Here is a 14,897-nt window from a genome sequence, read left to right as displayed (position 1 = left end):
CTTATTTTGTCTCAAGATTTCACCTGTGTATAACTTCCATCAGAGTTTAAATTAGTTCTGAAACCTTTGACATCACAGAAATTTCTGGTTGTGAATTTGTCTATAGGGTTTCTTGCCTCCTGGCTCTCAATGAAGAAGGAACATCCCAGTGGTGTCACTGTAGCACTTGCCAATGAAGAATGAAGGCCTGAAGGCCAAAAATCATGGAGTTCAGCCTGGAGAAGAGAAAGCTCCAGGGAGACCTTAGAGTCCCTTCCAGAGCCTAAAGGAGCTCCAAGAGAGCTGGAGAGGGACTTTGGACAAGGCATAAAGTGACAGGGAAAGAGGGAATGGCTTTAAACTGACAAAGGACAGCATTAGATGGGATACTGGAAGGAATTCTTCCCTGAGAGGGTGGGGAAGCCCTGGCACAGGTTTTGCAGAGAATTTGTGGCTTCCCCATCCCTGGAAGTGTCCAAGGCCAGGTTGGACAGGGCTTGGAGCACCCTGGGCCAGTGGAAGGTGTCCCTGCCCATGGCAGAATGTGGAACTGGATGATCTTGGTCCTCACCCTTCTCCATATCCTGGGTATGGGCAGGGAGCTGGCTGTGTGCTCTCCTGTGCTCTCACATCTCCAGCTGGGATGTGTTTGCTCTTTATATTTTCATCCCCATCCACATATCTCATCTACCAAATCTCCTTTACTTAACCTGCAAAGATTTAAGGCACTCAATGGCTGGAAGCTTTGGCAACATGAATCCAAAGCCTTTTACAAAAAATCAGTGTTTGGTGCTGTTCACCTCACTGTGGAAAGGTAAAGAGTGACTGTGTGTCCTCCTCCTGCTGCTTCAGGGCTCTGTCCTTGTGTTAAATCCTCCTTCTTACCCTGTTTCCTCTGTAAATCCTGCAGGTTGTAACAGTCTCCTAAATCTTGCAGATTGCTGTAGAGAATATCTTCTGTGTTTACTTGTTTGTTAGTTTTAAGAGAATCGTTTGTATTTGACCAGCTTTACATAACTCTGTGTGTGTGTATAGACATACATAATACTTCATTCCTTGCACAAATCCCTATATATATTATATATATTATTTTTTCATTCTAAAAAGCTGGGTAAACTTTCTCAACCTGTTGTGAAGTGATGCCTTATTTTTATGTGAGTCAAGATCTCAGTGCAGAGTAGATGACCCCAGAGAGGCCCTGCAATAGCTGTTCCCATTTCTGCACCTCATTTTACAGCACCTGAGATCATCTGATTGTCTTTAACTTCTCTCACATTCCAGCAAGCCTGGTATTGCCAAATGCAGCAATTCAGCTGATGTGCACGGATTTGGAAAAAAAAATAAAAAAGGAAAAAAATTAGGTTTTCCTGGTGCTTTAGCTTTGGGAAGGGGATTTTAGTGCATCTGCATTTCTACAGGCATCTGAATTACAGCGCCATTTTTTATTTTGCTTTTTTTTTTCTCTACATTTTTCTCCAGCACTGCTTCTTTTTATGGAACTTTTTAAAAACAAAAATAGTGGGTTTTTTTTTTTTCCTACTCAGAAATCAGTGTCTGATGCTGCAAAGGGCTTTTACAAATGCTGTGCAGTGCTGCTGCTGGGAACAGCCTCCCATAGCAACCTTCAGCTTGAAAGCTAAAATCACATCATCCCATACGACAGCTTTATTATTAGATTGGCATGTGAACCCTTTGGAAGGGGTCTAGGTGGCAGCAAAAAAGTTTCCCTACATTCTGTATTTAGGAGATTTTAAAATTTATTTTAGATTTCGTGGGGGCTTTTGTTTATTTTTTGGCTGGTTTACATTTTCTTTTTCTCAGAATAAATGTTAGAAAAGTGAGAGACACCACTGTAGGGAAGGTAGAAGATCTCTGCCATGGGGAATGACACATAGTCGTGGCTGTCACCAGAGCAGTTTCACAGAAAAATAGAATCAGAGAATGATTCGGGTTGGAAGGGATCTTAAAGATCATCTCGTTCCAACCCCTGCCATGGGCAGGGACACCTTCCCCTATCCCAGGTTGCTCCAAGCCCCATCCAACCTGGCCTTGGACACTTCCAGGGATCCAGGGGCAGCCACAGCTTCTCTGGGTACCCTGTCCCAGGTCCTCCCCACCCTCACAGGGAGGAATTTCTTCCCTTATATCTATTTTTCCTAATATTTATTTCAAGTTTTCTAGTTCTACACATGGATTAGATGGGAGTCCTTTCTGGAAAGCTGGCAGTGGTGGATTTGGGCTCAGGTTGTGCTTTTTTGGGATTTGTGTTTATTGCAGTGCCCTTCCTGTTGTTCAGCCACTTTGCAGACTCGTGTCACATCTCCATGCTGGCTTTGCTTCCTCAAAACTTGTGGTGAGAAGACTCAAAGGACCTGGAGAGCCAGGGGAAACTCCCTATAGTAGTTGGGGAACCAAATCAGGATGTTCCAGATCCAGTCTGAGATAAAGCTGATGATGGAGAGTTTGTCTCCTGAGCTTTTCATTGAGCTTGGCATCTCTGATCTGATGGATTGGACAGATCCAGGTTGGGTGGAGCTGGGAGCAATCTGGTCTACTGAAAGGTGTCCTGCCCGTGACAGGAGAGTTGGAACCAGATGATCTTTAAGGTTCCTTCTCACACAAACCCTTCTGTGTTTCTGTGATTCTCAGAAAAACAATTGCAGAATAATTGTGTGTGTGTGGCTCACTCTGAGCTGGAGCCTGCTGGGGCTGCTCTGGCTGCCAGGGTAAGAGCCATAAAATGCCTTGTGCTGTTGATGATACCAACATAGGATAGGATCCCCCCTGTCCATATTCCACTGGTGCAGGGATGGCCACATCCACACTTCTGAGCCACCAGGTCCATGGGAGGAGCAGCATCGTTCCTGCTTCCTGCCTGAGCTCTGGGATTCTCATCCCGAAATCTCCTGGGGAAGAAGAAAGCTCAGTGGAGGAGAGGAGGTGGATTCTGTGCTGGCTGAAAACGAGGAGACAGCCAGGCTTAGACCCTGGGAAAGCTCTGGTGATAGAGAAAAGGGTTTGGGGTCCATGTGAGAAGTTGCCTCTCTTTATCTGTGATTCCTTCAAAAGCTTTTCAAGCTTTTCTAACAGGCTTTGTGAGTGTCTCCATCCTCCATTTAAATCCTATTCCTCTCCATCCCTTTGCACTTCATAGAGAAGCAAGAAGTGACTCATTACCCAGCCTACAAGGAAGCCTTAATGAATAAATGCATTTAAGAAAAAGAAGAAAAGAAAAAAAATAGAGTTCTGTCTGGGGCAGACTGGTGCTTCTGCTGTCTTGAACTCTGAAATAATAAGTTAGGCTGCTTCTTTTTATTTGCTTTTAATTAATTGAGTCACTTTTGTGCTGTTGTTAAGACGAATAGGACTTTGTTGGGACTAGAGCTGTGGGTTTGTGGGTTGCTTTTTTCTATTTTGGGGTTTATTTGGTCTTAACTTGCTCAAAACATCAAGAGCAAAATTCACAAATCTCCCAAGCTCCTTCCCTTTCCCTTTCCCTTCTTTCTCCTCCAAACCTTGTTGCTGGCAGCATTGCATGGAGAGAGGAGCAGTGAGGTGCCCTGTGGTGCTTTCTGCTCATCTTTGGCACTAATTGGAGCACAACGGTGTCTTTTGAGGCACCTGCAGTGTTTGGGAGGTTGGTGGGCTCCCCTTGCCTTGCAGAGGAGCTATGCTTTCCTGCCAAGTCCATGAAGCAATTCTGTTTATTTACCTTTCTTCCTTTGCTGCTCCGATGGAAAGAACCTTAGTGACACTTTTCACTTTTTCTCCAGCAATAAAATCACCACACAGGCCTGCAGTTTAAAAACTAGAACCTGTGCATCCCCTTTCTTGCTTCTAAATGTTCTGTTCAGGCTGAACTATATGTTCAGGACTCCTGAACAGAGCAGGACACAATGTACATATATATTTAGATATGCCCTGCATTGCATGAATGAAAAATTAAAAAAATATGTTGTTTATGTTATTTATTCAATGCATGAATTTTAGAGTACATGGGAACAATAGGGGCAGTTGGCTGGGTCTGGTGGTTGTAACTGGAAATTGCTCTTGTTCTTATTTAAAGGGGGTGAAAAATGTCCCTATCCATGCCAGAGGGGTTGGAGCAAAATGATCTTTAAGGTCCTTTCCAACCTAAACGATTCTGTGATTCCACGATTTTTCATTTTGAAGACCTTCCTGGAATTCAAAATCTCATTAGGGCTTCTCTTCTCTGTGAGCTCCAAGTTTGAGGTATTTTTTTGGTTTTGTTTTTTGTTGTTTTTTTTTTTTTTTAATTGTTTAAATACAGCAAAGCTATGTTTTCAAAGGGAGGGAAGAGGGTGAGAAAGAAGTGTGGGTGCTCCTCGGAGATCGAGCTGATCCATTTTTGTCTTGTTATATATCATTTTAACTTAATGCTGTTATATTATTTCAGCTGTGCTTGGTTTTCAGATTGGGTGCAGATATGAAGTTGCTATAACAACATGATGATTCATACAAAGCAAGCAACAATCTGCCTGGATTTATTTTTCTATCATGACGACTTAGATGTTTTTGGTGGGGATTTCTGTCTATTTTCAGATAGGCCACGCCGTTGTCTCTCTGCAGTGGTTTGTGTTGGATTACCTGGGCTTCAGGTGCTAACACCTGAGCTTGTGTAACAGCCCAGAAGTCATAAAGCCCTTCCCAAAGATCAGTGCTGTGGTGCAAGATTTAGGGTGGGAGATGGAGGCATGGAGATGTAGGGGGGTGGTCCAGGCACCTTCAGCATGTCAGGTGTGCAAATACAGCACCTGGCACCTTGCAGCTGTGCTCAGGTGTTTTCCCTCTCACATCCTGCAGTGATGTCACTGCCAGACTGATGATTTCTGAGAGCCTCCTGGTCCTGTTGGTTAGAAAGAGAAGCACAAGTTCAGATGCTTTGAATTTCTCCTAGAAACATCTTGTCAATGTTTCTGTTGTCCTCTAGAATTGCTGGGGTGTTCAGGGGTAGATCCAAAAATCATTAATGGAGTCACAGAATGGTTTGGGTTGGAAAGATCATCCAGTTTCACCCTCTACCATGGGCAGGGACACCTTTCATTATCCCAGATTGCTCCAAGCCCCATCCAACCTGGCCTTGAACACTTCCAGGGATGGGGCAGCCACAGCTTCTCTGAGCAACCTGTGCCAGGGCCTCACCATCCTCATGGTAGACAATTTCTTCCTAAATCAAATCCAGATCTTTCTGATTTCAGCTTAAATCCATTGCCCCTTGTCCTGTCACTCCATGCCCTTGTCCAAAGTCTCTCTCCAGCTCTCTTGGAGCTCCTCTAGGACTGAAAGGGTTCTCTAAGGTCTGCCTGGAGCCTTCTCCAGGCTGAACAACACCAACTCTTTCACCCTCTCTTCATTGCAGAGATGCTCCAGAAGATTTAATTAATAAATTGGTTTCTTTTTAATTTTTAAAATTGCAGTCTGCAATAATAGGTCTTTATTTAGGTATTTTAATAGAGAAAAAAAAACAAACCTAGAATTAGGGATGATTGATTTTTCTCTGTGAAAGATGACAAATTATATAGAAATATCTACTTCTTGCCAATTTCACGTTGCTTCTCCTTTGAAAGAGCAGTCGTGATGGGAAGTGTTTCAAGGTTCCTCCAGACACTCTGTCAGCTTCTCAGTTCTGAACCTGGAGCAATGGAAGTAAATGCCTTGAGCTTCCAGAAACCTCACACTGGGAGCTTTCTCCTTTTCTCTCTCCTCTTTCTTTTCAGTCCTAATGTTGGGAGTTTCAGATAACACAGAGAATCACAGAATCATGGAATGGTTTGGGTGGAAAGGGACCTTAAAGATCATCTTATTCCAACCCTACTGCCATGGACACCTTCCACTACCCCAGGTTGCTCCAAGCCCCATCCAACCTGGCCCTGAACACTTCCAGGGATGGAGAGTCCTCAGTCTCTCTGTGCAACCTGTGCCAGGGCTTCACCACACTTATAGTAAAGAATTTCTTCTCAATACCTGATCTAAACTTGCTTTCCTTCATTTACTCCTTCCCTGCTTTATTTACTTCTGTAAATGGAGCAATATGCCCCAGCAACTTTCTTGGAGTTTTGGTTTTTTACAGTTTTAAAGATGAAACTTTTTTTTTTTTTTAATTAAGTGTATTTGTACTTCTTAATTTGTATTTTACTGCTAATAAATATAGGATTACTTGATTATTTTTTGGCAATTTTTTCCCCCATGTAGAACTGTAGCAGGGCTTGATGCCTTTTGGAAAAAGGCTCTTCCTCCTTGCACAGTCCTGTCCAAAAACCACCCAGAGATGAATACAGGCTTTTGTCCAGCCTGTCTGTTCAGCTGGTGTCTCTTTATTTTCCCTGACAACTGGAATACAGTTGATCCTGTAAAATGTCTGGGCTTTCTGTCCTGTCTAATTGTGTTAAACTGCATTTGCATCCTAAAGAGAGTGTCTGGGAGAGGATGTTGAAGCCTTATATGCATTTTTAAACTCATAAATGCCATCAGTGAAGTCTAAAACATCAGATAACTGACTCTGAAGGCCTTGCAGAAATGTACTGATGCCTTTATGCCTTTGTGAGTTGTCTTCCCCTGCATGGAGTCTCCAGATCCTACATGTGTTGCTGTCAGCTGTATTAGGGATAAGGAGGAATCATAACTGTGAAAACAGCCCTGGGGGCTGCAAATATCTGCCCACCATCAAGTGAATTTTGCAGTTTTGCAGGGGATCACGTTCCTGTTCCTATGGCAAGACTTTTGTTGCAGGGCAAGCAGCTGATGGCAGCCCTCTCTTCCTGTGTCAGAGGAGCCATCTCTTCTCCTGGTGTTTCTGAGCATGTGCCCTGCCAGCCCACACTCCACCTTTTCAGCAATTGGGTATTTGGGCACCAGAATAAAAATGCAGTAAAAATGGAGACAGTGGAAAATACATTCCAATCAATCACAACTTTTTTTCTGGAGGTGTGTTCCAAAAGTTTAAAGCATGTGAAGAAGGGAAGTCAGCATGGTAGATAAGATATTGTGGGCATCGCTAGGGATTGTTGCTTTCACTTTGCTCCTGGGCATGCTTTTCATCCTTTGACCATATTGATCATCCTGACCTGATCCCACACAGCCTCTTCCAGCAGAAAGTTGTAGATTTCTCCTCCTGTGACCTCCTCTGCACATGGGATGAGGACTTTGGCTTAGTGTTTTCTTGGTGGAAACCTCTTTCTCTTCATCACGACCCAGTAATTTTAGCCTCTGACTCTTGGTGCTGTTGCTTCTTGTCTTGCCTGTGTTTTCTTCTGGGCATGTGACAGAGCTTTGCCAGTCTGACACCCATGGCCTGGGACAAAAGACCATGTCTCACCCAGCTCCTTGCATTCACGTGAGCATTTCTGTGATGGGCAGAAGATGATTCTCCCTCTGAGTCATGCAATTGCTATTTCCTTCTCTAAGAAATCTGGTAAAATCAGTAGAAGTAAGGGGAGGGAAGAAATGGAAAGTGTCTCTGCATTTCAAGAGAAAAAGCAACAGCTCCCCCAGAGTGGTTGTTTTGGCAGCAATCTTCATCTCAATTTCAACCCCTAAACAGCCATCAAGTGCAAGCTTGATGTGTTTGCTTTCCCAAAAGGTGTCTGAGAGGGTGTTGGTTTTCTTGCTGTGGTCCTGATGGTGTGATGGGCCATGAAGGAAATGTCAGCCACGAGCATGAGGAAATAAAAATCAGTTGGGGTTTGCAGCAAGACCTTGGGAATCTTGACTTGCCATTGGTGCCTTGCTGCTGAACAGAGTTTCCACAATGATTTCAGGGCTGTGAGTCAGTGTCTGTTCTCTCTGATAGAACTGCTCCTCTGAGCTGGAGTTGCAGGGTAAGAGCAGCTGTAGCTCAGATGTCAGGGTTTTGCCCTGGTCCAGTAGTTCAGTGTTAAATCTTTGCCCCAAATCTCTCTGTTGATGCTGCATTGAGGGTGGAGGTGTTTCCCCAGGTGGTTGAGATGGAGGGACACTGAGCTGATCTTGGGACTGGAGCAATGGAGACAGGCTGAGAGAGTTGGGATTGTTCAGCCTGAAGCCAAGAAGGTTCCAGGGAAAGCTGAGAGCCCCTTCCAGTGCTTCAGGAGCTTCCAAGAGAGCTGGAGAGGGAGTTTGGACAAGGGAGTGATAGGACAAGAGGGAATGGCTTCAGTCTGAAAAAAGGGCATTTTTATATTAGGTATTAAGAAGAAATTCTTTCCTGGGAGGGCTTGGGGCACTGGAACATGTTGCCCAAAGCCACTGTGGATTTCCCATCACTGGAAGAGTTTAAGGCCAGGTTGGACAGGGCTTGAGCAGCCTAGTGTGCTGTCCCTGCCCATGGCAGGGGCTTGGACCAAGATGTTCTTTAAGGTTCCTTCCAACCCAAATCATTTTGTGATTCTCTGATTCTCAGAAGTTTTTTTTCTCCTTAGGGATGCCCAGCCTTGTGAGGTGTCGTTGTTGCCCCTGAACTTTGTGTTTGCTCCTACCTGAGGTATTAGCAGAGTTTGAATCACTTTTCTTCTTGTTTCTGATTTTTACTTCTCTCATGTCAGTGTGATGGCACAGCCAGAACATGCATGAGCTCTTCAGCATTTTTTTTCCTAAGAAAACCTCATGGTTGCCTTTTTCTTCTCCAAAATATCTGGAACAAACACCATTCCTCTGGTTCTCTCATATATTGGAGGATGATTGTCACCCCTGAGCATGGAGGAAACTGCTCTAAAAAGCAGATTTTCTGTGTCTGAGGGGGCTGGTCTGCTGGAACAGATGTGGTGGTGGGGCTGGAATTCTGCTCTGAAGCCTGGCAGCAGCTGGAAATGCAGTTTCCCATTAACCCTTTCAGCTGTTGGAGTCTCTTGATGTGACACAGGGAAGTTTCTTCCTGATGGATTTCAGGGAGTGAGTTGAGGCCAGGTGTACATTTTAATTTTAGTTCTGCATGAGGGAAGATGCTTGTGAGCCCATCATATTAATTTCAAAACTCTTCAGGATTGTGCTTATTTTGCTGCAATAGTGCAGTGGATTGCCTGGGGAATAAGCAACCAAAGCAGGAATTTGAGAACAGTAAAACCAACCTCACAGACATTTAGTCTGCACAGCCTCTCAGTTACCACCTGTGTGTCTTCCTTGACCCTGTTCCTACCCCTAGGAAAAAGGTTCTGACCCTGAAGGATCCCTGTCTTTTGGGTGGGAGTTACTGGATTGGAAGGAATCCAGTCGTCCAGCTCAGCCATCTTCTCCTGGTCCCATCTGCTCATTGATCCTCCAGGAGGAGCAGGGTGGATGTCATGCCAGCAGGAACTGTCATTAGCTATCCTCATGTCTGGTGCCTGGGCATGGAGAATTCCCAAAAAGGCAGCTGAGTAATGGAAGTGATGGCTCCAGCTGGAGCAGAGGCATCTCCACAAAAGGCTGCTCTTTCTCCTCTCCAGTTTCCTTCCAGCTGAGCTTTGACAGCCTTAAAACTTGAGGTAACCTCCATGTGAAAACCTTTGCTTGCTCAGAAAGGGGGAGCTGGTTGCAATCCAGGGATGCCCTTTTGGGCTGGGAGGAGGAATGTGAGGTCAGCATGGACAGTATGTGCAGGACCAAAGGTATGGCTGCGAGGTGGCTCAGCAGCAAGGAGTGAGGAAACCTGGATTCATCTCTCCATATCAAAAATATTGGTACAGCAGAGGTGCTCAAGGGAGTGTTTTTGATGATTTGGCTTGGTACTGTCCTGATTTTCACCCCAGAGGCTTTTTAGATTTTTGGAATATTGGGTACATCATGGTTGTGATGGAGTTTGGGGACATTCCTGGAGAACCCAGCAGTGAAATTCCTCCAGACAGCAGTTGACTGGACATTGTACAAGTGAGATGCAATCTGTGCCTCCACCTCATGAATTGTGTTGTTGCTATTTTAATTTTACTTTTTTTTTTTTTTAAATAAATATTGTGTTTGTGTGCTTGGATGACATTTCCCATTCAAAGATGGAGGGGAGGAAGGAATATGTCACCCACACCCAAGGTGCCAGGCACATAACTCAGGAGAATTACTCATAAAGCCACAACCTCATTATCCAGCTATGGAGGATTTCTGCCACCAATTTCCTCAGTCTGGCCACAATCCTGAAATTAATCTCACCTAAACAGTCAGGAGCATTTCCTCTCTCAGTGCAGGCAGAAATAATTTTGTCCCATGGTTGAATGCTTCAAACAAAGACAAAAATGGGCAAACCTCCCCCAAAGAGCCCAAAGTATAATAATTAAGCTGGTGCATTCGGGGTGTTAGAAAAAGGATGTTCCCATCCCAGCTCCAGGCAGATGATGGAGTGCACAGCACAGGTGGAGCAGAGTGAGGAAGACTCAAATCACAAGCTGGGAAGCTGAGGTGCTTTCCCCATTGTAAACATCTCAGGAGGAGGGATAACCTCCCCTCTTGGGCAGCAGATGGGATCTGGAATTCCAATGTCCTTGTGGGCACTGGGAGGATGAGCTGAGTTTTGGATCTTCTGAAGTACCTGCTGCATTTCTTTCTCCTGCTGGAGTCACCTGGGTTTTGGCTACTCTGAGTGATATCCTACAAGAAACAAGGATGGTGAGCCTGTGATGGTTAAAATCCGGTCTCAAACACACCTCTTATATGATCCTCATCATATTCATCCTAATTTATTTTTTTCCTGGAGCAGAAAAGAATGGCCTGTGAAGTTCACAAATTCCCAGCTCTCAGCCCCTGTGTTTTGGTTTTCTTTCTAAAGAAACAGGATGAAGGAAAGGGACTCTGGGATGTCCAGGAGAAAAGGCATCCTTATAACCAGAGCAGTGATGTTGTGGTTCAACAAGAAGCTGGAACCAGGATCTCCTGGGCCAAACAACGGGGCTGACAGGCTGCACATCACCATGTCCTGCCCACTCTTGCCAAGCAGCAAGTGACAGGACAAGAAGAAAAGGTCTCAGTTTGCACCAGGGAGGTTTAGATTTGATACTAGGAAAAATTTCCTCACTGAAAACTTTTTCAAGCATTCGAAGAGGCTACCCAGGGACGTGGTTGAGTCACCATTCTTGGAGGTATTTAAAAATGTGTGGATGTGACACTTGGGTTCACGGGTTAGTGATGGCCTTGGCAGTATTTAGTAGTTAGACTAATGGATCTGAAAGGTCTTTTATTACCTAAATTATTCTGTAACTCTAGGAAGCTGAGAGCATTTTTTCTGTCAGCTGCTGGCTATGATGGTGGCTTTAAAAAGTTCATGTTTTCCCTTTTATCTTGCCAAAGGACATGGAAGTGCTGCTGGGCACATCCCAGCTGTGGGGCACTGAAGGATGAGGTGGATTAATACTCATCTGCTAACGAAGACCACAGCAAACAAGAAGGGATGGAGTGGGAGGATTGAGCTGAGTTGCCCCGTGGTGATTTCCATAGGTTAAACGAGCAGGTCGCTGGGAATTGCATCCTCCAGATGTAACAACTCAATAAGATCAATGTTTACAAAACTCCTCACACAATTGGATCCAAATCTTGATTAAACCTCGAGGCTGGTTGTCCCCAGCCTTCTCAGGAACACACACTCACTTGTTGCACTACCTTTTGATGTTTCTTACTCTGAGCTACAAGAAGCTGCTGCTCCAGAAGGGGAAAATCCTCTGTCACGGTGTGTAATTGGCTTGGTGTGTTTGCACAGAGGTCACCAAGGGCTGGGATTGCTGCTCTGCTGCTCTGGGCAGATATAAATCATTGCTGCAATTTTATCTCTGAATTTTTCTCTCTGGGGAAATTGCATCTTTTTTTTTTTTTTTTTTTTTTTTTTTTTTTTTTTTTTTTTTTTTTTTTTTTTAACTGAGCTTTCTGTGTAGACCATGTATATAGGAAATATATGACATTTGTATAGGAAATATTTATTAATGAAAAAGGATTTTAAAAGTGTTCAGCACACAGTGACCAGAGGTGAAGGCAGTGTGTGAAGGGCTTCCTCACTGGTGTTAATTGAGCAAAGCAAGAAGGTGTTTTAATTAAAAAGCCTTTTGTGAGCTCTTAAGAGCTGCCTGGTGCTCATCTAATGCAGGATCTACCCCTTGGGGCTGTACCAGTGCTTTTTCCTGGCAGCAAAATTGGCTGCTTTTGTAACCAGGAGGTGTTGTTTCTAGAATAAAAGCTAAAATTGGAAATTCTTGGAAGATAGGAGTGTGTGTACGTGTTTGAAGGCCAGCAGGAGAGAGAAACAAGTGGCTGAGAAATGCCAAGACCTTGATTCAGCAGGGTTCTCCCTGCTCTCTCAAATCTGACACACTGAAATGCTTAACTGGATTGTGGCCAGAGTGTTCCTCCCACAGCAGGCTTGGGATTTTAAAGAAGACTGGACACTTAAAAAAGTGATTCTCCTTCTCCATTGAAAGTTTTGGTTTGTTACTTATTATTTTTGCAGGTGTCCTGCAAACAATTGCAACACCCTACTTTTATACCGTTGCTAATCTGGAAATATTAAAACCTTCTAGGAATTTTAAGGATTTATATCAACTTTCTTTTGAAAAGAAGGTGCTGTTCCCCATGCTCATCAGTGATATTTTGAAGAACCAAGAGTTGTTTTTGTACCTGTTCCTACAACCCAGCTTAGAGGCTGCAGGATGTGCCTGAATATCAGAGCTCTTGGTGCTGATGGTTGTCATGTCCTTAACCATGACAGTGACGTTGTCATGTCCTTAACCATGACAGTGACATAGTTTTTTTCCAGTACTTATCAGTTGTCTTGATTTTTCTTCCAGATTAGAAGAAAGTCTTTTGTGCCCAGGAGAGCAGGACTTGGGAAGCAGCTGGTAAGAGCATCTCTTCAGGAGAGGATCACCTGAACATGGAATTATGGGGCTTAGGCAGATGCAAATAAAATTTTGCCCTTGAGAAACTTTTTTTCCCCCATTCCTTTCATTTTATAGGAGTTTCACTCTCTTTTGGACTGAGCTGCCAAAAGGGAGAGCTGGTTTATGGAAGTTTTTGCTGGGTAGGGAGTGCTTTATCTTCACTCCTATAGAAAGCAACTTTATCCAAGAGTTGTCTCGGACCTTTGGCCATATTTTCATGTTCTCCCTGTGTTCTCATTGTGCTGATCCTTTGCTGGTTCCATGTCTTTAATCTCTAGAGAAAACCATGCACAGAAATAAAATAAACATGGAGAATGGCAGTGCTTTGAAACTTGTGTGCTTAAGTTTGAACCATGGAATAGTCTAGGTTGGAAGCAACTTTTGAAGGTCTTCAAATCCAACTCCCTTTCAATGAGCAGGGACATCTCCAACTTGATCTGGTAGCTCAGAGCCCCATCCCTGGAAAGATTCAAGGTCAGGTGGGAAGGGGCTCCCACCTCTGTGGGAAACATTTTTGTGTCTTACCAAAATCTGTTATCTCACCTGAACCCCTACTCTCTTTCAGTTTGAAGCCATTACCCTGACACTACAGACCCTACTGGAAAGTCCATCCCCAGATTCCCAGAAATCCCTGAGAACTGTATTGTTCTGTAGGTCTTCAGGTTTAACTCCATGTTCCTCATCTTGGAAACTCCTGCCTGGATGGTAAAGCTTTGCTGGTCTCCCAGGCAGTGTGAAAGGCAAGCAGGGGGGTGCTGGTTCCATGCCACACTGGTGGGATGTTCGTGTGTCCATTGGATGCTCAGTGGTCCCCTCCCAGGGAAATGGCTTTTTGCTCTAGCAGCAGATCCAGCTGTGCCAGATCCAGCTGTGGGCAGCACAGCCAAGTTCCACTGGCTTTTTCTGTCTCTCCCACCTGGTTTACCTCCCCTTGGAGGCATAGGGAGATTTATAGGACTCCTCCTTGGTGACCCTGGAGACAGAAATTGATTTGTCCCCTGCAAGGCTCCTGTCTGGGGAGGGAGCAGTGCTTTGTGTAATTTTCCTGTCACCTGTAGCAGCACCAGTGCTGAGTCAGTGTGATGGTGTCCCCTTTGATACAGGTGATGTTTCCCTAAATACCAATGCTCATTGCCCCTGGATCTCCTCGCAGCAGTGCTGAGCAAAGAGCTTTAGTGGTGTTACTGCTGCCCTGAATAGTCCCCCAACACCACATCTGGCTAAAGAGAGGAAACATAAATTGTCTTCTCACGAGGGTCTGGACTGAAAACCAGAGGATTTGGCCTTCAGTACAATGCCTGAAAACAAATTTTGCCGAGGGCAACTTTTCTCAACGTTATGGCTTTCCCTTCCCATCTCTTGCTTTCATGTGCAGTTTCTTCTGTGTGGCAGAAAGGAGCGGGTACATGGGAATGTGGCCATGGACCAATGGGTTAGAAAGCTGGAGTCAGCCAAGTGATGGGGCACATTGTTTCAGCAATGAGGGGGGGAAATAACTGTGGCATTTGTGTCTGTGACCAGTCTTGCTTTTGCTGGACCTGGAGTCACAAACCCAGGGTGGGGCATTTGTGATGGTGCTGTGAATTGTAAAGAACACCAAGTGTGATGAATGTCAAAGTCCTGGGGTGCTATGAGAGCTGCACTGATGGTGTCAGCCCAGCTGGGCTCAGGATCTCTCTCCCCAGCTGTCATAGTGGTCCTTGGCTGTATTGACAACATTTTATCCCCTGTCAATTTGTTGACCTGTCCAGTCCTGTCACCGTCCCTGCATTGTCTTTGTGCTCTTGCATATTCACTGATTGCCCTCTGCCCACCCCATGTGTACCAGGGGTCTCCTGCTCTCCCTGTCTATCTGCTGCATGATGAGAAAAGTGGATGGAAACTCTTTGGGAAGAGTCACATGCTCTAGGTTGAGTATAGAATGCTCTTGAAAATCTCACTGTTTGGTAGCCATGTGTGCTGCTTTGGGAACAAAGCTATAGAAGGACATCATTGCAGCAGAGAGTCCAAATCTCTTCCTGCTCAGATTTGTTCTTTTTTCACCTCCTGATACCCTGGAAGTCCAGGCAGTGGAGTTGTTTTTAGCTTTTTAATGCT

General features: G+C 44.7%; 1 protein-coding gene across 13 annotated transcripts in view; it reads left to right on the top strand.

Annotated features, from left to right (window-relative positions):
• The window catches only part of TSNARE1 (t-SNARE domain containing 1), a 451,500-nt gene that overhangs the window by 31,668 nt on the left and 404,935 nt on the right, over positions 1-14,897 (top strand). For 7 of the 13 annotated variants that reach the window (XM_088179949.1, XM_088179899.1, XM_088179955.1 and 4 more), the window contains one exon: positions 12,708-12,758. The exons of the other annotated variants lie outside the window; for them this stretch is intronic. The gene's annotated coding sequence lies outside the window, so the exon portion shown is untranslated. The remainder of the gene's footprint in view (positions 1-12,707; positions 12,759-14,897) is intronic. 13 annotated transcript variants of the gene reach the window in all.

Source organism: Sturnus vulgaris, chromosome 1 (genome assembly GCF_052056855.1).
Source record: "Sturnus vulgaris isolate bStuVul1 chromosome 1, bStuVul1.hap1, whole genome shotgun sequence".
In the NCBI taxonomy this organism is placed as follows: Eukaryota; Metazoa; Chordata; class Aves; order Passeriformes; family Sturnidae; genus Sturnus; species Sturnus vulgaris.
This window is presented reverse-complemented; position numbering and strand designations above follow the sequence as displayed.